The sequence below is a fragment of the Bos indicus x Bos taurus genome, chromosome 24 (assembly GCF_003369695.1).
Source record: "Bos indicus x Bos taurus breed Angus x Brahman F1 hybrid chromosome 24, Bos_hybrid_MaternalHap_v2.0, whole genome shotgun sequence".
Lineage (NCBI taxonomy): Eukaryota > Metazoa > Chordata > Mammalia > Artiodactyla > Bovidae > Bos > Bos indicus x Bos taurus.
In genome coordinates this window covers 11,633,489-11,656,483 of record NC_040099.1, presented here as the reverse complement: position 1 = coordinate 11,656,483, position 22,995 = coordinate 11,633,489, and positions in this window count along the sequence as shown.

The window sequence follows — 22,995 nt, the reverse complement described above, 5'->3', positions numbered from 1 at the left end:
AGTACATTTGAAAAACAGGTATAAATTCTTCATTCTTTTTTTTTCTTTTTTTTTCAATTACAAGCTATTTATTTTTTATGTTTTTTCTTTGTTTTATTATTATTATTATTTTTACTTTACAATATTGTATTGGTTTTGTCATACATCAACATGAATCCGCCACTGGTGTACACGTGTTCCCCATCCTGAACCCCCCTCCCACCTCCCTCCCCATACCATCCCTCTGGGTCATCCCAGTGTACCAGCCCCAAGCTTCCTGTATCCTGCATCAAACCTGCACTGGCAATTCATTTCTTATATGATATTTTTCTTTTTAACATGATGATTAAGAATCAGCACATATGTATGATTTTAAACAATACACTTTAAAAAATATTTATTCAAACAAAGAGAAACTGAGCTAATCATAAGCATATTAACAATAATTTTAAAAGTTAAAGAAAGGTATTTTGAATTTTATTGCAATTAATTTCTTCATATCAATAACATTTATATTTATTTAATGCACTGTATGTCATATATGTGGCTCAGCAGTAAACTCTCCTGCCAATGCAGATGTGGGTTCAATCCCTAGGTAGGGAAGATCCCCTGGAGAAGGAAATGCAATGCATTCAAGTATTCTTGCCTGGGATATTCCACCGCCAGGGGAGCCTTGTGGGCTATGGTCCATGGGGTCACAAAGACTAAGACAAAAACCACTTGTAAATGAATGAAGCTAGAACACTTTCTAACACCATACACAAAAATAAACTCAAAATGGATTAAAGATCTAAATGTAAGACCAGAAACTATAAAACTCCTAGAGGAAAACATAGGCAAAACACTCTCCGACATACATCACAGCAGTATCATCTATGACCCACCTCCCAAAGTAATGAAAATAAAAGCAAAAATAAACAAATGGGATCTAATTAAACTTAAAATCTTTTGCACAATGAAGGAAACTATCAGCAAGGTGAAAAGACAGCCTTCAGAATTGGAGAAAATAATAGCAAACAAAGCAACTGACAAAGAATTAATATCAAAAATATACAAGCAGCTCATGCAGCTCAATTCCAGAAAAATAAATGACCCAATCAAAAAATGGGCCAGAGAACTAAACAGACATTTCTCCAAAGAAGACATACAGATGGCTAACAAACACGTGAAAAGATATTCAACATCACTCATTATCAGAGAAATGCAAATCAAAACCACTATGAGGTACTATCTCACACCAATCAGAATGGCTGCGATCCAAAAGCTTCCAAGCAATAAATGCTGGAGAGGGTGTGGAAAAAAGGGAACCCTCTTACACTGTTGGTGGGAATGCAAACTAGTACAGCCACTATGGAGAACAGTGTGGAGATTCCTTAAAAAACTGGAAATAGAACTGCCATACAACCCAGCAATCCCACTGCTGGGCATACACACCGAGGAAACCAGAACTGAAAGAGACACGTGTACCCCAGTGTTCATCGCAGCACTGTTTATAATAGCCAGGACATGGAAGCAACCTAGATGTCCATCAGAAGATGAATGGATAAGAAAGCTGTGGTACATAAACACAATGGAGTATTACTCAGCCATTAAAAAGAAAACATTTGAATCAGTTCTAATGAGGTGGATGAAACTGGAGCCTATTATACAGAGTGAAGTAAGTCAGAAAGAAAGAAAAACACCAATACAGTATATTAAGGCATATATATGGAATTTAGAAAGATGGTAATGATGACCTTATATGTGAGACAGCAAAAGAGACACAGATGTACAGAACAGACTTTTGGACTCTGTGGGCGAAGGCGAGGTGGAATGATTTGAGAGAATAGCATTGAAACATGTATATTATCATGTGTGAAATAGATCACCAGTCCAGTTCAATGCATGAGACAGGGTGCTCAGGGCCAATGCACTGGGATGACCCTGAGTGATGGGATGGGGAGGAAGGTGGGAGGAGGGTTCAGGATGGAGAACACATGTACATCCATGGCTGATTCATGTCAATGTATGGCAAACACCACCACAATATTGTAAAGTAATTAGCCTCCAATTAAAATATATTAATTAATTTTTTAAAAAAGAATCTGATCCAACTTTGTACCTAAACAACAATAAATATCTTTCCCAAAGATTATTTTCAAATAACAAATTATTGTATTTCCAAACTTATACATTTTCTCTATCAATACAACAGAATAATAACATCTTTAATAAATTTTATGTTTCACGTTTATATCATGTGATTTTAAATTTTAAATAATACACATTGAATGTATTATTGTATTGAATGTATGAGAAGTATGATGAAATTCAATTACAATTTAAGATCTAAACAAAGTTTTCGATCTGTAAAATCATATAGTTTCTACAAAACAGCTTTTACACATTATTAATATTTTATTATCAGACATCTTATAAATAATAATATCTTAGTAAATAGCACTTTAAAATTTATCAGATGATATAGAATCTGCTGGTAATGTAGGAGACCTGGGTTTGATCCCTGGGTCAGGAAGATCCCCTGGAGAAAGGAATGGCTACCCACTCACTCCACTTTCCTTGTCTGGAAAATTTCGTAGACAGAGGAGCCTGGTGGGATGCAGTCCATGGGGTCACAAAGATTTGGACATGACTGAGTGACTAACACTAACTAAATAACACTTAAAATTTTTAAGATTTATAGGATATTGTGGTTCTTTTTCCCACTATCTCTGATGATTAATATTTGTAAACAAAAATAATAAAATTTCTAAATCAACCCTTCCTATCCCCAAGAAAAGAATCCAAGATTAAATAATTTGCATTTGAATTTCACTTCATCACACAGGATTTACAAGATAAAAGCAAGTCTTAAAGAAAAGAGTTGTTTAGAAAAGTTATTTCCAGATTATTTAAATCATAGCTTTATTGTATTAATTGAAGACCATATTTCAATAACATAATATATAAAAACAATAATAATATAAATCTTCTATCTTGAATCATGATTGTTCTATATATAGTCAACTTTTACCCTATTAAATTAGTTATCTAAGAAATGCTTATAAGTTGATAGATTTACATTATGAGGCAATTGTAATAATCTCTTATTTTTTCCTCCCACAATTCTATCCAACAAAAGCAAATCAGAATAAACATTTGTGACAAAACTATTAATATATGAAATGTATCTAATTATTTTATTTCAATGAAGAAAAAAATTTGAGCTATTAAAGTCAATGTTTTTTCTCTAAAATCTTATTTCTGAGGGATGTTTTACCATTTTCTTCTTTAAAGCAATGAGATTAAATTTATCACAAAGTACTAATTATTTCCAAAATGTTCTTAAACGGTTTTATGGCTTTATATTTATTAAAAAGAAAACTTGGAAACCATTACTTTAAATCAATAGAATAACAACTATATAGTAAACTTATTATTAAGAAGCTCATTATTTTTTAAAGCAAGCTAATATTTTTTCCACTCATATAATTATAACCATGGACCTTAACCTAAGAGACCCAATGTACCATTGACAACAGTTTTATAATATACCAACAGTGAAAAAAAATCCATAGGAAACTAACAATAAAGTTACACCATAATATTAAAAGAAATAACTATCAAGATTTAGCTGTAAGAGAGGGAGAAAAAAAATTAAAATAATATCTTTTACCAAGTAAATTCTCACACTTGACAAGACTATAAAACCAAAAAATGCCAAAGGCTTTTTTTGTAGCATCACGATGTAGAAATAACTACAGAAGGATAAACACAGGTTTGTCCTAACTAGGATGCAAATGTTGGCAGTGACATCAGCTACAACGGTGATGTAGCTTCTGCAAATACTGAACAATGCCATACTGTATTTCTGGAGTAGCCAATGAGTGGTAAAGCACTATCAAACAGCATAGAACTTGGTGTTTATCTGTAGGACAGAGTTAAGATCTAGGCTCAGCAAAACAGAGTAAGTTTGTCATGTCCATGAATGGTTGAGGCTGATTGAAATCCATATGAGACCCTGAGAAATATTTTGTTATGCGTAACCATCCTAATTTCCATGCATCAGAGAGGAGCCTGGCCCCCAGTGACAATTAAGATATCCCTACAAATTGCAGGAAAAAAGCAAACAGGAAAGCACTAAGTTTTTGGATTAACTCCCAATTAAGAATTTTAATTTATATTGCATAAGTTGATGGACAGACATCTTAGTCTGAGAAAATGTCAGGGCAATCAAATGCAATCAAGAGTTTAAAATTGTTCACAACTGCTGAAAAATAATCAGTGTTTGAATTATTTCCAGTTGACCCAGGTTTTATTATTTTTCTTCTTAACAATCTCTCTCTCTCTCTCCAGACATAATTACAAACCCAAAGATACATGAGATTATGGTTGCATATTATAGTACATTAAGTATTATAATATATAATACATTTAATATATATATGTGTCCAAAAGCTATAAAATTCCAAGCAAACATTTATATTTTTATTTCAAGAGTAACTAATATTACCCATTCTGTCTTATTTTTTTTTAATTTTATTTTATTTTTAAATTTTACAATATTGTATTAGTTTTGCCAAATTCTGTCTTAGATACATTCTAATTATTCAATTCTCATGTATTTTAAGTAAACTGAAAGAAAGCTATTAGCAAATCTCACGTTCTTTCTAATTTTTCAACTACTCCGAAAATTTCAGTTTGCAGATTCAGATTTATCTGTGAAGACTGGTGTTGGAAATGTACAAATGGCAATTCTAAATGTGTGTTTGATTTTTCTTAGATCTCTAAGCATACCCTTAATACAGACTTAATTTATCATTTCCTGATTCATAAGCAATGTGTAATGAGACTAAAGATCAAAAAGGCCATTGTTGTTTTTATACCTGTACTACCTTACTTCTGCTGTTAAATCGTTAGTCTACATAGATGTTAGCATCTTCTATTTCAAGAATCAAAATTTTAACTATTTAAATGACTATATTGCCTATGTTATTTGGGTAGCTAATCATTTAAGGGTTCTGAAAACTGATGTTTTTAAAGCAATATATTTATTTCTAGGGCATTATTTCTATTGTTTAATTTTCAAAAATGTTTAATTTTGTATTAAAAATATCCAACCCAATAAATAAGAACAGGTAAAATTAATTAAAAGTCAGCTGACAACAAATTGTGCCTGGCAAAATTTTTGATTGCTTTAGCAAAATGATATTGAATAACTTACCGTCTGAACTTTCTCTATGTTCTCCTGTGTTTGATGTTTTCAAAATAAATGAATAGACAGGAATTCATTTTAACTGAAATAACCTTTAAAATAATATATTTTTCAAAAATATGTTGACAGAAATGAATTTTAAACATCATTTTTATAATGCTATGTCTAATCATGGGTAAAAACCATTAAAAGCAGAAGTTTTCTTCAGTTCATTAACAGTCCTTCTCATGAAGGAAATGCATGTAAATAAGCTAATAGTCACTAAAGAAACAGGGGTAATGCTAAAAATGTAGAAGGTGATATTGCTCTTTGTATCTGTTTGTGTACACTTGCATGTGTGTGTGTGTCTCTGTGTCATAAATAATAACTCCTTTGTCATGTCTCTTACAGAACATTTTTGGCAAAGGAAATACCTGCTAATTAGCACACAATTTACCTTGTATATATGTGTGTGTATATATATATATATATTTTTTTTTTTTGATGGGACAAAAACACCACTTGGGTATCATCGCATAAAAGTTATATCACTGGATGTCTAGTTCAGTGGCTGGATGTTACATACTCTCATTTCACGAATCAGATGGTGACTGCAGCCATGAAATTAAAAGACGCTTATTCCTTGGAAGGAAACTTATGACCAACCTAGATGGCATATTCAAAAGCAGAGACATCACTTTGCCAACAAAGGTTCATCTAGTCAAGGCTATGGCTTTTCTTGTGGTTATGTATGGATGTGAGAGTTGGACTGTGAAGAAGGCTGAGTGCCGAAGAATTAATGCTTTTGAACTATGGTGTTGGAGAAGACTCTTGAGAGTCCCTTGGACTGCAAGGAGATCCAACCAGTCTATTATGAAGGAGATCAGCCCTGGAATTTCTTTGGAAGGAATGATGCTGAAGCTGAAACTCCAGTACTTTGGCCACCTCATGAGAAGAGTTGACTCATTAGAAAAGACTCTGATGCTAGGAGGGATTGGGGGCAAGAGGAGAAGGGGACGACAGAGGATGAGATGGCTGGATGGCATCACTGACTCGATGGACATGAGTCTGGGTGAACTCCGGGAGTTGGTGATGGACAGGGAGGCATGGCATGCTGCAGTTCTTGGGGTTGCAAAGAGTCAGACACGACTGAGTGACTGATCTGATCTGATCTGATCTGATACCAACTCTAGAAGGAGACCCTTGGTGCGAATGGAACTCTGGTTCTTAAACCAGCATGCTGATTCCTCCATTTATTTGTATAGATAATTCTTCGCACTTTTTCTGGGATCCTCTTTTGTTCCAGAACTGCCCATGTGACTTCTGAATGCATTGTAAACTTTTTCCATTTTGATAGATTACAAAAGATACCAAAGTATGGACTTGATTAGGCTAAATTAAGAAAAGTTAAGTAGAAAGTGTTTGAACATATTTGTAACAAGAATAGAGCTGTTATGCAAAACATACTTGATTCTGAGCCAAGAAAATTATAGTATCTAATGTGTCCTGACTTGTTGTGATTTGGAGCTTCAATCAAAAATTGATATCTTGGCATCAAATATAAGAATAGTGTCCTCAACATGTCTCCAAATAGATTGAAAATGACTTCATAAGATCAAGTGGTCAGAAACAAATGGAATGAAGCTTGATATGAAGGAAAAAGAGTTCAGGGACAAGCTGGAAAGCTGTGGCTTATAGAAATATGTCGGGAAAAGATGGAGAGTTTAAAAGCTGCCTTTATTAAAAACTGTAAAAAAAAATTGGATAATATACTAACAGTTCTTCAAAAATAATACCCTGTTGGTTATGATAAGGCTTAGGCTACCACCAGATTGGCTGGTGGTAGTTTTTCTTTGTCAATTAAGTTGAAACAGCAAAATAATCAAATATCTAAAACAATAAAAAAAAAAAACACCTCTCACTTATTTGAGGGAAATATGGATTAATGAAAAATATTAAAGACTACTGGATTCTCATGCTTTCAAAGACTTGCAAAATGTTACAGTAAAAAATTGCCAACTGTATAGTAATTTTGGATAAAGCTTTTCCTTATAAAATATGTAAAAGGTAACAAAGTAGGAAATCACAGCCCCACAGAAAAAGAAACTAATTGAGCTAAAAATAAGGATCTGGAAAGAAGAGACAATGATAATTTAAAACAAAAATAGTTCAATTGAAGTAAACTTATCTAGGAATAACTTTCATGGGCTCAGCAGATTCTACTTTATGAAAATGAATTTTTATTAGAAAGGTGAACTAAACCTTTGTACTCCTCCCAGAATCTGACTTATGATTCTGAATTTCTAGAATAATGGAACTGGGCTGTTGTTCCTCCCAAACCATGATTTCCCTACTGTAACTGCACAAAGAGAAGAAAGTGTCTGTTGTCTTGCAACCAGACATTTTTAAATAAGGTTTCTTGTCTGAGCCACTGAATGCAGCAAGCCATGGGGGTGACTGATTCCTCAGTTGTGCCATCAACAGTACAGAGCTAATCCCAATCTACACTCACAGGGGAGATCATGTGAAAAGTGAAAGTTTTAGTCACTCAGTCGTGTGTCCGACTCTTTGCAACCCCGAGGACTGTAGCCTGAGAGGCTCCTTGGTCCATGGGATTCTCTAGGCAAGAATATCGGAGTGGTTGTCATTTCTTTCTCCAGGAGATCTTCCCGACCCAGGGATTGAACCTGGGTCTCCTGCATTGCAGTCAGATTTCTTTACCATCTGAGCCACCAAGGAAGCCCTCCCTATAATCCGTGGCTACCTTAGAGTTTGATTCTCTTGCAGTGCTAGTTGAGAAGGAATCTCCCATGTTAGGACCTCAATAGGAAAGCTGAGCACCAAAGAATTGATGCTTTTGAACTGTGGTGTTGGAGAAGACTCTTGAGAGTCCCTTGGACTGCAAGGAGATCCAACCAGTCCATCCTAAAGGAGATCAGTCCTGGGTGTTCATTGGATGGACTGATGCTGAAGCTGAAACTCCAATACTTTGGCCACCTGCTGCAAAGAACTGACTCATTTGAAAAGACCCTGAGGCTGGGAAAGATTGAAGTCAGGAGGAGAAGGGAATGACAGAGGATGAGATGGTTGGATGGCATCACCGACGCAATGGACATGAGTTTGAGTCAAGTCCAGGAATTGGACAGGGAGACCTGGCATGCTGCAGTCCTTGGGGTCACAAAGAGTCAGACTCAAAAGAGCGACTGAACTGGCTGACCAGAACCACCTAGCAGTTGCTTTTTGATGCAGTCAGTAATGCATCACTTCTTCCTAGGTTTCATATCATCCCAAATCATGTTTCCAAATAAATCAAGAGAATGGAAACAGACGGCATCTCAGGAAATAGATGGCAAAAAAACAGAAAGGAGATTGAGGTCTTTGATGAAGAGAACCCTCCTTCCTACCAGGTACCATGCGGAACTGACATAGAAAGGACTCCAGTGTCAACAAATGATGAGAACTGACATTTTTCAAGTAATCAGTCAGAATCCATGAAATTAGAACAAGATGCTAGGAAAAGGAGACTACTTTACTAAAACAACCACAACTTGTGATTGCCCATTTGAATATGCCTTTGATACTGAAAGCTATTTACAAGAGTCCAGTACTCTTGCCTGGAAAATCCCATGGATGGAGGAGCCTGGTAGGCTGCAGTCCGTGGGGTCGCTAGAAGTCGGACACGACTGAGTGACTTCACTTTCACTTTTCACTTTCGTGCATTGGAGAAGGAAATGGCAACCCACTCCAGTGTTCATGCCTGGAGAATCCCAGGGACAGGGGAGCCTGGTGGGCTGCCGTCTCTGGGGTCGCACAGAGTTGGACACGACTGATGCGACTTAGCAGCAGCAGCAGCTGATATTTGCATATGTGTGAGGTCTGGCTACCACAGAAATAATCTATTAGACAAATAATGCATGTGTATGTCTTGCTACATTTAAATCAAATAAAAGCAAAACACAGATTTCATAATTTTAAGTACAAGGCCAATAACAAATCCAAAAGAATAGATAAGCAAATACAAGCACTATTTTTAAGGTTGATATAATGAGAAAAACACTGCTAAGTATAATTCAATAAAAATGGAAATAGAGAAACTTCACATTTAAACAATTTGGAAAGTGATATGTTCAGATTAAAACGGAGAAAAGTTGAGAAGCTGTTGTGTTGTTGAAGTTTTACTAATAAATTTCAAGCCTAAAAAAAGAAATAATTTCCATGAATATCTAAATGACTAAAGTTCACTTAGTATAAATCAGAAAATAACAATATTCTGATATTTTATGCTCTTTTGCGTATCAGTCTTTCATAATTTAATGCTAGAATGCCTTTTAGATCTTAAAGAAATAGATAATCCCCCTGCTTTTTAGTCTGATCTGAAGCACATAAAATGATAAACATTTCAGATTTATTTATATATTCCAGCATCTGCCTGATATTCCAACATGTAAAATATATATAAAGAAAAATGCATGAACAAATCTTAATGCTAAGTATTGGCATGTAGGAAAATGGGTGCTTTAATAAAAGACTACTGAAAATAAGTTAGGATGAGATTTTGGGTAGGCAAATTGAAGATTTCAAAGGAAATATAGCACAGAAGTGATCATGGATATATTAAAGAGTCAGCAATAAAGATATTCACCAAACATTATCTCTAAGAACAAAACAAATTAAGCAATAAAATATGGAATAATTTCATAATTGTTAACTGAAATGTAAATATCTAAATAAGCAAAAGCATACATGTAATACATTTGAAGTTGAAGAAATCATTTGATGATATGAAAATATGAAGAAAAATTTCAACATATTTTAGTTAAAAATGAATTTACAGTTATACATATTAGAGTTAAAGTGAAAGTTGCTCAGTCGTGTCTGACTCTTTGTGACCCCATGGATTATATAGTTCATGGAATTCTCCAGGCCAGAATAGTGGAGTGGGTAGCTTTTCCCTTCTCCAGGGGATCTTCCCAACCCAGGGATTGAACCCAGGTCTCCCACATTGCAGGCGGATTCTTTACCAGCTGAGCTACAATTTTTATAAAAAATATACATGCATTGACAAGTAGAAACTAGACATCAAAATGTAAACAATTATCTTAACTGAAAGTTTAAGTATAGGTGACTCTTCTTACTTCTCTTTGTCCTTTTTAAATAAAAATTCTGAAAAAAATTTAATAAACATGCATTGTACTATAATGAAAATATTAACCAAAATAAAAATAAAAATGTCTCAGTCCTTAAATATAGCTTTCTAAGGTTCTTGAGACTATTTCATGATAAAAACAATTCTTGGCAATTATTTTCTTTTAGGCATTTGACTTTAATTCACCTAGATTTTTTTTTTTTACAATTTGATTCTGCTCAATATTTTCAAGCAAAGATATTTTCCTACCCTATTATTAGAGATAAATTCATTGACCAAAAATATTTATTAGCAAACGTTTACAAACATGTTAGTAATCAGATAGGCATGGGGTGCTTTTTGAAAATTCAGACATCTAAACCCCTCTTCTGAAAATTGAGATTCATTTCTTATGGTATGTGACCTGGTCATCTGCATTTATAATCAGAGCTTCAGTAGACCCTAATGACTGGGTATATAGAAACAACAATTGTCTTGAGAAAATAAATCTATAGACAGATTTCATGTGTGTGTATACTCAGTTGTGTCTGAATTTTGCAACCCTTGACTGTAGCCTGCCAAGTTTCTCTGTCCATGGAATTTTTCAGGCAAGAATACTGGAATGGGATGCCATTTCCTCCTCCAGTGGGTCTTTCAGACTCAGGGATCAAACCTGCATCTCTTGCATCTCCTGCATTAGCAGGCAGATTCTTTACCACTGTGCCACCTGGGAAGCCCAGACTACTTTCATATGGCTTCAAATATATGTGGTACTAATATAAAAAAGTCGCAGCCTCTCTAGTTCATCAGTGAGAATTAAAAATAACAATAGGTATTTATCATTATGTCAGGGTGAGATATAATGACACATGTCTTGACAGCTGCTGCTGCTGCTAAGTCATTTCCATCGTGTCCGACTCTGTGCGACCCCATAGACGGCAGCCCACCAGGCTCCCCCATCCCTGGGCTTCTCCATGCAAGAACACTGGAGTGGGTTGCCATTTCCTTCTCCAATGCATGAAAGTAAAATTGAAAGTGAAGTCACTCAGTCATGTCCGACTCTTAGCGACCCCATGGACTGCAGCCTACCAGGCTCCTCCGCCCATGGGATTTTCCACGAAAGAGTAATGGAGTGGGGTACCAAGGTTTCCTAAATCTTGGGCTGAATTTCCTCCAGAATTCTTGAAAATAATGCTGTTTTCCATATGGCAGAATTAGATATTGCCTTCTTGGTGGTAAAGGGTGACCAAACTAAAACAAATTTCCATTTCTATTTCAATTCTATGTGTTTTAGTATTTAGATATTCTGATTTACTATGCTAAAAATTTATATAAAAATTTAAAATAATATATTGTGTAAATACATTGAAGTTTGGAGATAAATTTGTCAAGAAGTTACTATGCCAAAGGTCATTCAACTCCAATAAAACTGATGCTTGAACATCATCAAGGTTATGGGTACCAAGCCTCTGTGCTATGCTTAGTTGCTCAGTTGTGTCTGACTCTTTGTGACACATGGACAGTAGCCCACCAGGATCCTCTGTCCATGGGGTTCTCCAGGCAAGAATACTGGAATGGGTTGCCATGCCCTCCTCCTGGGGATTTTCCCAACCCAGGGATCAAACCCAGGTTTCCCACATTGCAGGCCAATTCTTTACCATCTGAGCTTCCAGGGAAGGCCACCAGCCCTCTTGGCTGTCAAAAACTCAGCTATAACTTATGGGCCCTCTGTGTAAGCTGTTCCTCTGTATTCATGATTCCTTTGTATCCAAAGCTCCTGCATCTGTAAATTCAAGCAACTTAAGAAGCTGTAAAGGAGTTATTTATTTTTTTAAAAGAAAAAAGAAATCCATGTGCAAATAGTTCCATGCAGTTCAAACTTCCGGTGTTCAAGGATCAACCATATTTCTTTTTGAAAATAAAAGCAAAAATAGCATTCAGTCTTCTTACTAACAAGTGATATTATTCTGGTAAACATTTTCTCGAGTAAACATTTCCTTGCAATGAACTGCTGCTGCTGCTGCTAAGTCGCTTCAGTCGTGTCCAATTATGTGTGACCCCAGAGACGGAAGCCCACCAGGCTCCCCCGTCCCTGGGATTCTCCAGGCAAGAACACTGGAGTGGGTTGCCATTTCCTTCTCCAATGCGTGAAAGTGAAAATTGAAAGTGAGGTCGCTCAGTCGTGTCCGACTCTTAGCGACCCCATGGACTGCGGCCTACCAGGCTCCTCTGTCCATGGGATTTTCCAGGCAAGAGTACTGGAGTGGGGTGCCATTGCCTTCTCCGAACAACAACAGCAAACCTTGTCTATTACACAAGTAGTAAAGAAAAGGAAAGTATCTTTAATACACACAGTATCCAATGATCTTACATTATATGGGGAGGAAAGTATGCCTTTTAACCTACCAGAGATGGGTAATATAATGTATCACTTAAGCTAAAACGTAGCTTTTCTGTAACATTATTTATATGTCTCAAAAATCATTTTTTCTGCTTCCTTTTGTTTTCTTTATTTATAGTTTGGGACATAGAAGGCAAATATCAGCAGGAAATTTCCAAGAGGATTTATCATGTGTAAATACATCTGAAAGAATTAACAATAATTACAGTCTTCAACCATTGTTATTTCCCACAGCAGTAATTCCTATGATTTCTCTTACCTATATAAAAGTTTCACGATTCTTGACTGTCATAAAAATTTATATTTAGATGGGTATCAGCTTAACATTATAGCAAATAATTGCTCTTTTTAATATGCAGTGCATGATAAGAAAATTTAATACAGGAAACATTCCCCTTATGATAGTGCAGGATCAAATTTTTAGTCTCACTTGAGAGTTTTTCTTAACCTAATTAAGTAGTAAAAGAAGGAAGAAAAGATGGAGGAAAAATAAGGATTTTAGGACTCCAATAAAAAAAATTGTGTATCCTTTAGCTTCTCTTACTAGCAAAGAAATGATGATTCACATGGCATAAACATGAATGGTCAAAAATTTAAGTTCAGCTAATCCACTTTAATGTCACTTTATTTAAAATAATTTCATGCTTAAAGAGAAATTTTGATGTCTGATGTCATGTGTTTATTTTTCCAATAGAATATTTTACTATTTCTTCACCTTTAAAAGCAAGCTGGCACTTTAACAAATAGACAATGGGAAAAAGGAGTTTCTGCAGATTACGACTCCAGACAGAGCAAATGTGTGTGACCAATCGCTGTAGTAAACCATTATTTCATGTCTATTTAAGAGCATATGAAAGTCAATTACATGATTAGAGAATAGTGAATAAGCTACTCAGAATGAATGGATGTGAACATAGAATTGTTAGAATTTTTATATTGAGCCCTTGGAGAATAGTAACATTTGCAATTAAAAATGATTTAAGAGGTGATCTAAAAAGTGGAAACAGCCCAAGGTCACATACATACGGGAAAAGCTTGGACCGCAATCCAGATTTTTCTCCTAATTGTTGAGTGAATCTTTAAAATTAACTGATCTTTCTTTTTTTTTTTTGGTCCTAAAGAATATATATTATTATGACTAGTCTTTCCCTAATGCTTATGAAATAAGACAATTTTCAGCAATTCTTGTTCTTAATTTATAAATGATAGATTTTAGATTTTCTATTAATTTTTCTTTCTTATTTATTATCATAGAAAAAGAGAAACAGAATTAAAGCACCCTGTATTATTCACTATATCTTAATATTTTATTTTTCTTTAGATTTTACTTTGGGAAAAAAAGAGACTTTGGAAAGGTAAGCATATAGAAAGTGCAGTTTTATATTCAGATAAAAGTTATATAAACTAATTTAATAAAATAAATATATATGCTCTATCTACATAATCACTTTGGAACTATGTTTTCTAAAACATTTTCTGATTAAATACTATTTGTGTTTTTGGCATTCTCAGTAATTCTAAAACATGTTTCTTCTATTAATAAATATTCAGGTCAGTTCAATTGCTCAGTCATGTCTGACTCTTTGTGACCCCACGGACGGCAGCACGCCAGGCCTCACTGTCCATCACCAACTCCCGGAGTTTACTCAAACTCATGTCCATTGAGTCTGTGATGCCATCCAACCATCTCATCCTCTGTCATCCCTTCTCCCACCGTCAATCTTTCCCAGCATCAGGATCTTTTCAAGTGAGTCAGTTCTCATCAGGTGGCCAAAGTATTGGAGTTTCAGCTTCAGCATCAGTCCTTCAAATGAAAATTCAGACTGATTTCCTTTAGGAAGGACTGGTTGGATCTCCTTGCAGTCCAAGGGACTCTCAGGAGTCTTCTTCAGCACCACAATTCAAAAGCATCAATTCTTCAGTGCTCAGCTTTCTTTATAGTCCAACTCTCATATTCATAAATGACTACTGGAAAAACCGTAGCCTTGACTAGACGGGACTTTGTTGGCAAAGTAATGTCTCTGCTTTTTAATATGCTGTCTAGCTTGGTCATAACTTTCCTTCCAAGGAGTAAGTGTCTTTTAATTTCATGGCCGCAGTCACCATCTGCAATGGTTTTGGAGCCCCGAAAAACAAAGTCTCTCACTGTTTCCACTGTTTCCCCATCTATTTGCCATGGAGTGATGGGACCAGATGCCACTGATCTTAGTTTTCTGAAAATTAACCTGTGAGCCAAGATTTTCACTCTCCTCTTTCACTTTTATCGAGTCTCTTTAGTTCTTCTTCACATTCTGCCATAAAGGTGGTGTCATCTGTGAATCTGAGGTTATTGATATTTCTCCCAGCAGTCTTGATTCCAGTTTGTACTTCATCCAGCCCAGCATTTCTCATGATGTACTCTGCATATAAGTTAAATAAGCAGGGTGACCGTATACAGCCTTGACATACTCCTTTTCCTATTTGGAACCAGTCTGTTGTTCCATGTCCAGTTCTAACTGTTGCTTCCTGACCTGCATACAGATTTCTCAAGAGGCAGGTCAGGTGGTCTGGTATTCCCATCTCTTTCAGAATTCTACAATATGTTTCTTCTATTAATAAATGTAAGTCTATGTTTTGGTAGGGGACAAAAAATTTTCTAGATGTATTTGCTATATAGATGACAAGTGAAAAAACACCGTACTAATATATTCAAAATAATTGCTCTTCATTAAAATTTTCAAGTACCAAGTATTCTAGAAACTTCCCACTTTTTGCTTCTCGATAGTGGTCAGCACACACACTTCTTTAAAGCTCTTGGCTGAGAAATATAAGGAAGAATAGGCAAAGTGTCTGCTAGACATTGTTGAATAACATTCACAAACTTCATTTGGTGAACAACAAAAAGCTTTTATTTTGTTCACAAGTTGATGCGTCAGTAGGGCAGATCTGCCAGTGTGGTGCTCAGCCAGCTTGTGGGTCAGCCTTGACTGGTGCACATCATGTCTATTGGTCATGAAGGTTTACTTGGACTGGTTCCCTTGGTGGATAATAGTGAGTGAGTGGAATATGAAAATTTCTTGGGATCGAGTGTGGGAAACAGACAGTTACTGCCACCACATATGTGGCCAAAACAAGCCAAGACTAGCCAACATTAGAAAGATCGGGGGGAAAAAGTCCAGTTCTTGATAAGAGAACCTAATTTTAAAAAATTGAAAATTTGCTAAAGTTTATGTATGATATATGCTATCTTCTGAAAGTTCATATTTGCTTTTCAGTTATAGCAGAATTTCTCAATCTCAGTCCTTTTGGCATTTGGGCATAAATAATTCTTTATGTGATCCACACAATCAAAGGCTTTGGCATAGTCAATAAAGCAGAAATAGATGTTTTTCTGTAACTCTCTTGCTTTTTCCATGATCCAGTGGATGTTGGCAACTTGATTTCTGGTTCCGCTGCCTTTTCTAAAACCAGCTTGAACATCTGGAAGTTCACGATTCATGTATTGCTGAAGCCTGGCTTGGAGAATTTTGAGCATTACTTTACTAGCGTGTGAGATGAGTGCAATTGTGTGGTAGTTTGAACTTTCTTTGGCATTGAATTTCTTTGGCATTGAAATGAAAACTTTTCCAGTCCTGTGGCCACTGCTGAGTTTTCCAAATTTGCTGGCATATTGAGTGCAGCACTTTCACAGCATCATCTTTCAGGATTTGGAATAGCTCAATTGGGATTCCATCACCTCCACTAGCTTTGTTCGTAGTGATGTTTTCTAAGGCCCACTTGACTTCACATTCCACGATGTCTGGCTCTAGGTGAATGATCACACCATCATGATTTTCTTGGTCGTGAAGCTCTTTTTTGTACAGTTCTTCTGTGTGTTCTTGCCACCTCTTCTTAATATCTTCTGCTTCTGTTAGGTCCATACCATTTCTGTCCTTTATTGAGCCCATCTTTGCATGAAATTTTCCCTTGGTATCTCTGATTTTCTTGAGGAGATCTTTAGTCTTTCCCATTCTGTTGTTTTCCTCTATTTCTTTGCATTGATTGCTGAGGAAGGCTTTCTCATCTCTTCTTGCTATTCTTTGGAACTCTACATTCAGATGCTTATATCTTTCCTTTTCTCCTTTGCTTTTCATTTCTCTTCTTTTCACAGCTAATTGTAAGTCCTCCTCAGACAGCCATTTTGCTTTTTTGCATTTCTTTTCCATGGGGATGGTCTTGATCCCTGTCTCCTGTACAATGTCACGAACCTCTGTCCATAGTTCATCAGGCACTCTGTCTATCAGATATAGTCCCTTAAATCTATTTCTCACTTCCACTGTAAAGTCATAACGATTTGATTTAGGTCATACCTGAATGGTCTAGTTGTTTTCCCCACTTTCTTCAATTTAAGTCTGAATTTGGCAATAAGGAGTTCATGATCTGAGCCAGAGTCAGTTCCTGGTCTTGTTTTTGCTGACTGTATAGAGCTTCTCCCAGAGAAGGCAATGACACCCTACTCCAGTACTCTTGCCTGGAAAATCCCATGGGCGGAAGGCCTGGTGGGCTGCCATCTATGCGGTCACACAGAGTCAGACATGACTGAAGCACCTTAGCAGCAGCAGCAGCAGCATAGTTTCCCCATCTTTGGCTACAAAGAATATAATAAGTTTGATTTCGGTGTTGACCATCTGGTGATGTCCATGTGTAGAGTATTCTCTTGTGTAGTTGGAAGAGGGTGTTTGCTATCCAACCAGTCCATCCTAAAGGAGATCAGTCCTGGGTGTTCATTGGAAGGACTGATCATAAAGCTGAAACTCCAATACTTTGGTGACCTCATGTGAAGAGTTGACTCATTGGAAAAGACCCTGATGCTGGGAGGAATTGAGGGCAGGAGGAGAAGGGTACAACAGAGGATGAGATGGCTGGATCACATCACTGACTCGATGGACATGAGTTTGGGTGAACTCCGGGAGTTGGTGATGGACAGGGAGGCCTGGCGTTGCTGCAAATCATGGGGTCACAAAGAGTCAGACACGACGGAGCGACTGAACTGAACTGAACTGAATTCTTTATGTGTTCAGGTTGGGGAAGAGAGTGTACATCATGAGTCGTTTACCTTGTCTCTGTCCTCTACGCATTAGATGCTAGGAGCGCCCCACCCGCTCCAGTTGTAGCAACCAATGTCTCTTTACATTTCTAATAGTTCTCTGGGAGGTAAAACTGCCCCAGTTGAGAACCAATAAATTAGAATATAGGCCTGAAACAAACATTTTATAAGTGACATTTAAAATGCACTTATAGTTTGAAATAATAATAATTAAACTAACAATTAATACTCTAAAATATATGACAAGTACTATATAGAACATTTTTCTAAGTGTCATTCACTAATGTTGTATGTGTTAGCTCTAAGATCCTGGCATTCAGTCCCATCACTTCATGGCAAATAAAAGAGGAAAAAGTAGAAACACTGACAGATTTTATTTTCTTGGGCTCCAAAATCACTGCAGACAGTGACTGCAGCCGTGAAATTAAAAGATGCTTGTTTTTTGGCACAAAAGCTATAACAAACCTAGGCAGTGTATTAAAAAATAGAGACATCACTTTGCCAACAAAGGTCCATATAGTCAAAGCTATGGTTTTTCTAGCAGTCATGTACTAATGGGAGAGTTGGACCATAAAAAAGGCTGAGCACCAAAGAATTGATACTTTTGAATTGTGTTGTTGGGGAAGACTCTTGAGAGTCCCTTGGACCTCAAGGAGATCAAACTAATCAATCCTAAAGGAAATCAATCCTAAATATTCATTGGAAGAACTGATGCTGAAGCTGAAACTCCAATACTTTGGCCACCTGATGCGAAGAACTGACTCTTGAAAAGACCCTGATGCTGGGAAAGATTGAAAGCAGGAGGAGAAGGGGACAACAGAGGATGAAATGGTTGGATGGCATCACGGACTCAGTGAATGTGAGTTTGAGTAAACTCCGGGAGTTGGTGATGGACAGGGAGGCTTGGCATGCTGCAGTCCATGGGGTCGCAAAGAGTCAGACATGACTGAGTGACTGAACTGAATGATTCGTTGGAAGGACTGATGCTGAAGCTGAAGCTCCAATACTCTGGCAGCTTAATGGGAAGAGCTGACTCATTGGAAAAGACTCTGATACTGTGAAAGACTGAAGGCAGGAGGAGATGGGGGTGACAGAGGGTGAGATGGTTGGAAGGCATCACCAATGAAGTGAACATGAATCTGAGCAAACTCCCGCAGATAATGAAGGTCCGGGAAGCCTGCTGTGCTGCAGTCTCTGGAGTCGCAAAGAGTCAGACATGACTTAGTGATTGAACAGCAACACAATTCTAATCCCTCTAGGTATACAGAGAAAGCAATTGAGAATTGACCTCAAATCACACAGCTAATACATTCAAAAACTAAGATTAAAAGACTTAGTTATGATGTACTTCACCGGTTTCTCATTTCACCAAACTGTCTCTATTTGTTGATTAAATATGATCCATTCTCATCTCATCTTCAAAGAACATATGAGATTTCTACTGTAGAAAAGAATTTAATTTTGTACTTTAATTTGGGGAGCTCAGAATTTAACCTTTTTAATCCCTTTAATTGAAATTGACTTCATTCTACTTTTACAAATGTTTTTATTTTTATTTTAAAATACTACATTTTATGGGTCTAATCACATATGTAGTTTACTACATGAGATTGCAAGTACCTGAAATTAAAGCATTTTACTTTTCATCATTGCATCCTTCATTTTTTTTAGTCTTTAGATGTTCATATGATAGCCATAAGAAACATATTACTAATAAATACTTGAATTGCACCCAGTTTGAATTGAGAGGTGCTCTCAAAATGAAACAAAAGTTCTAATCTATTTAATTTATTTATTTATTACATTGATTACAGGCTAAATCGAATATTTTAGGTATATGGTATTAAACAAAATATGTATTATTTTGATCACTGTCACTTATTTCATTTTATTCTTTCATATATATACTAAAACATTTCACTTTGCATATGTGGCTTGCATTATATTTCCACTGTACAATGCTGGTCTGGTTTTAAGTATCTGCTAAATCACTATTAGACTGAATGTCAACCATATGGAAAATATTTATTTTGACATTTAATTTTATTTATCGATTGTTCTTATCATAACCTTTTAAAAGTTTAATAACTATATGTCTGCATGAGAAATAAATGTGTGTGCCTATATTTTAAATGAATATGCCCACTGTTAATTCCAGCAATGTAATTTATGGTCATACGACAGCCCTGCAATAATTTGTTCTTGTATGACCTTCTGCTACACTTAATAGTTTATTTAGCAAACAAGTAATAATGTTCCTATTTTGTGCTTATATGGTAGATAAACCTGATTCTATAACAGAGTAGAATCAGGTTTGACTATTATATGAAGTTGGTCTCAAAGATGCGTGGTTGTATGCTCAGTAACTAAGTCCTGTCTGATTCTGCAATCCCATGGACCAGGTTTCTCTGTTCTTGGGATTTCGCCGTCAAGAATACTGGAGTGGGTTGCCATTTTCTCCTCCAGGGAATCTCCCTCATCCAGGGATCAAACCCGAGTCTCCTGTGTCTCTTGCATTGGCAGGTAGATTCTTTACCACTGAGTCATCTGGGAAGCACTTTCCTGCTCTGATAATATTCCTTTTGCTGCCACAACCACCCATGGTTCTTGTAATGTGACTTCATCTCCCACTCCTAGGTATAACACAAAATCCAGGCATAAGTTAATTCATTCTTCATATTCATTTGGCCAAGAAATTTGTTTAAGGACTGACAAAGAATCTAATCAAAGCAAATAATATGCAATGCATTTTTGACTTTGTGTTCTCACAAAAAGGCTTGCTCTTTTTAAGACTACACAGGAGATCTGAGGTGGTTTAGATATTGAAGGCTTGTGTGCCGTATTTAATACTATATGTCCTTGAGACAGAGTCCAACAAGCAAACTCGAGGCTCAGTTAGGGAGTCTAGTCTTCGGTGATGCCTGTTCCATTGCTTGAATTTTCAGGTTATTTCACCTAACAAATATTCTTTTTAGCCTAAGCTAATTTAGCTTGAGTTTTTAGTTAATTGTGATGAAAAAGTCCTAACTAACTGAATAGAATACATGTTCCATGAGGGATGCTGTTTTTATATATTTATACAACAATCTGTTGTATAAATATAAATATACCAGTTTCTGATATACAATAGATACTTGATAGCTATTTTGGAAATAGATTAATTTTTAGAAAATAGATGTTTTGCAAGACAGTTTGAGTTTGTAGACTTTAAAATCACAATGAAACACTGCAATCCAGGTTTACTAATATTCAGGCATTTCTAAATGGCCTTTTTAAAAGAAAAGTAACTGCATGGATTTTTATCTCTTTCTTCCTAGCCTTTCCTGAGCCTGAGTTTCAATGTGAGCAGAATGACTTGAATAACAATCTGAATGAAAATGCTTTACTTTGACAACCGATTAAAATTATTTATACTATGACATTGTTCAGTACATTGTAGACTAATTAATTGCATCTTCACTTCATCATTGTGAAGAACTTCTAATATCTACTCAAATGTCTGTGGGGTAACATTAGAATTCACATCTTTTGATTATTAATAGTTATACTTAGTATTCTTAGTACCATAGTCTTTCATCCTCTGACAGTCCAACAATGGCTTTTCCACTTTATTCCAATGGAATAATATCACCATTGTTATTCCTGACATAGAAATGGCTTCATCAAGCATACAGAAAGCATAATATATATTTTCATCATATTCTCTTTTTTACTTTCAAGCATTAGGAGCTCTTGAAGCAATGTGGAAATTATGGTTTTCTCTTACTTAAATTTAAATATCATTTTCTCTTATTTCAATTTTAAATTGCATTTTAATTAGCGTATTTAAGTCCTGCACAGTCTTTGATTATATTCTACATATTGTGATTTCGTTTACTTTTTAATCATGATTAATCCTCCGGTTAGCACTCTATCTGTATTTTAGTTTCAGTATAATGTAGTGAAAACGTAGTATAATGTAGAGAACGTCTCCAAAATAACAAATTTTTATCCTTCAAAACATGAAGAATATCATAGTTGTGATTTTGTTTTATTTTGCCTTATATCAGTGAACCATATAAAATAGATTATTACATCAGGAATTTGATTTGAATGATCTTTAAGATTAAATTTCTAAGATATACTTTTCCTTTTCTCTTTTTCTCTCTCTTAGATTTTATTTTGAGATAATTTTGGACCCATAGAAAAATTGGAAAAGTAATCCAAGGAGCTTCCACATGTCCTTCAGCCAGCTTGCTCTTATGTTAACATCTAGCAAAACCATGTAAAAATTATCAAAATTAAGAAATTAAATTTGGTATAATATTATTTTAACCAAGCTACAAAATTTATTTGGAGTTCACCAGTTTTACTACCTTAATCCATTTAAAAGAATTGACACTTATTTTGTAGATTATTCATATATTTGTTTGTCTGATGTTCTATCATGACTGGCAGAAAGTGAAGAGAAACTAAAAAGCCTTTTGGTGAAAATGAAAGAGGAGAGTGAAAAAGTTATCTTAAAGCTCAATATTCAGAAAACTAAGATCATGGCATCTGGTCCCATAACTTCATGGGAAAATCGATGGGGAAACAGTAGAAACAGTGGCTGACTTTATTTTGGGGGGCTCCAAAATCACTGCAGATGGTGATTGCAGCCATGAAATTATAAGGCCCTTACTTCTTGGAAGGAAAGTTATGACCAACTGAGATATCATATTAAAAAGAAGAGAAATTACTTTGCCAACAAAGTCCGTCTAGTCAAGGCTATGGTTTTTCCAATGAAGATGTATGGATGTGAGAATTGGACTCTAAAGAAAGCTGAGCACTGAAGAATTGTTGCTCTTGAACTGTGATGTTGGAGAAGACTCTTGAGAGTCCCTTGGACTGCAAGGAGTTCCAACCAGTCCATCCTAAAGGAGATCAGTCCTGGGTGTTCACTGGAAGGAATGATGCTAAAGCTGAAACTCCAATACTTTGGCCACCTCATGCAAAGAGTTGACTCATTGGAAAAGACCCTGATACTGGGAGGGATTGGGGGCAGGAGGAGAAGGGGATGACAGAGGATGAGATGGCTGGATGGCATCACCCACTCGATGGACATGAGTTCAGGTGGACTCCGGAAGTTGGTGATGGACAGGGAGGCCTGGCGTGCTACGATTCATGGGGTCGCAAAGAGTCAGACACGACTGAGCGACTGAACTGAACTGAACTGACTGATGTTAGGGTGAAGGGTGGCAGAATATATCACCCCCAAATTTTCCACTTTAGCA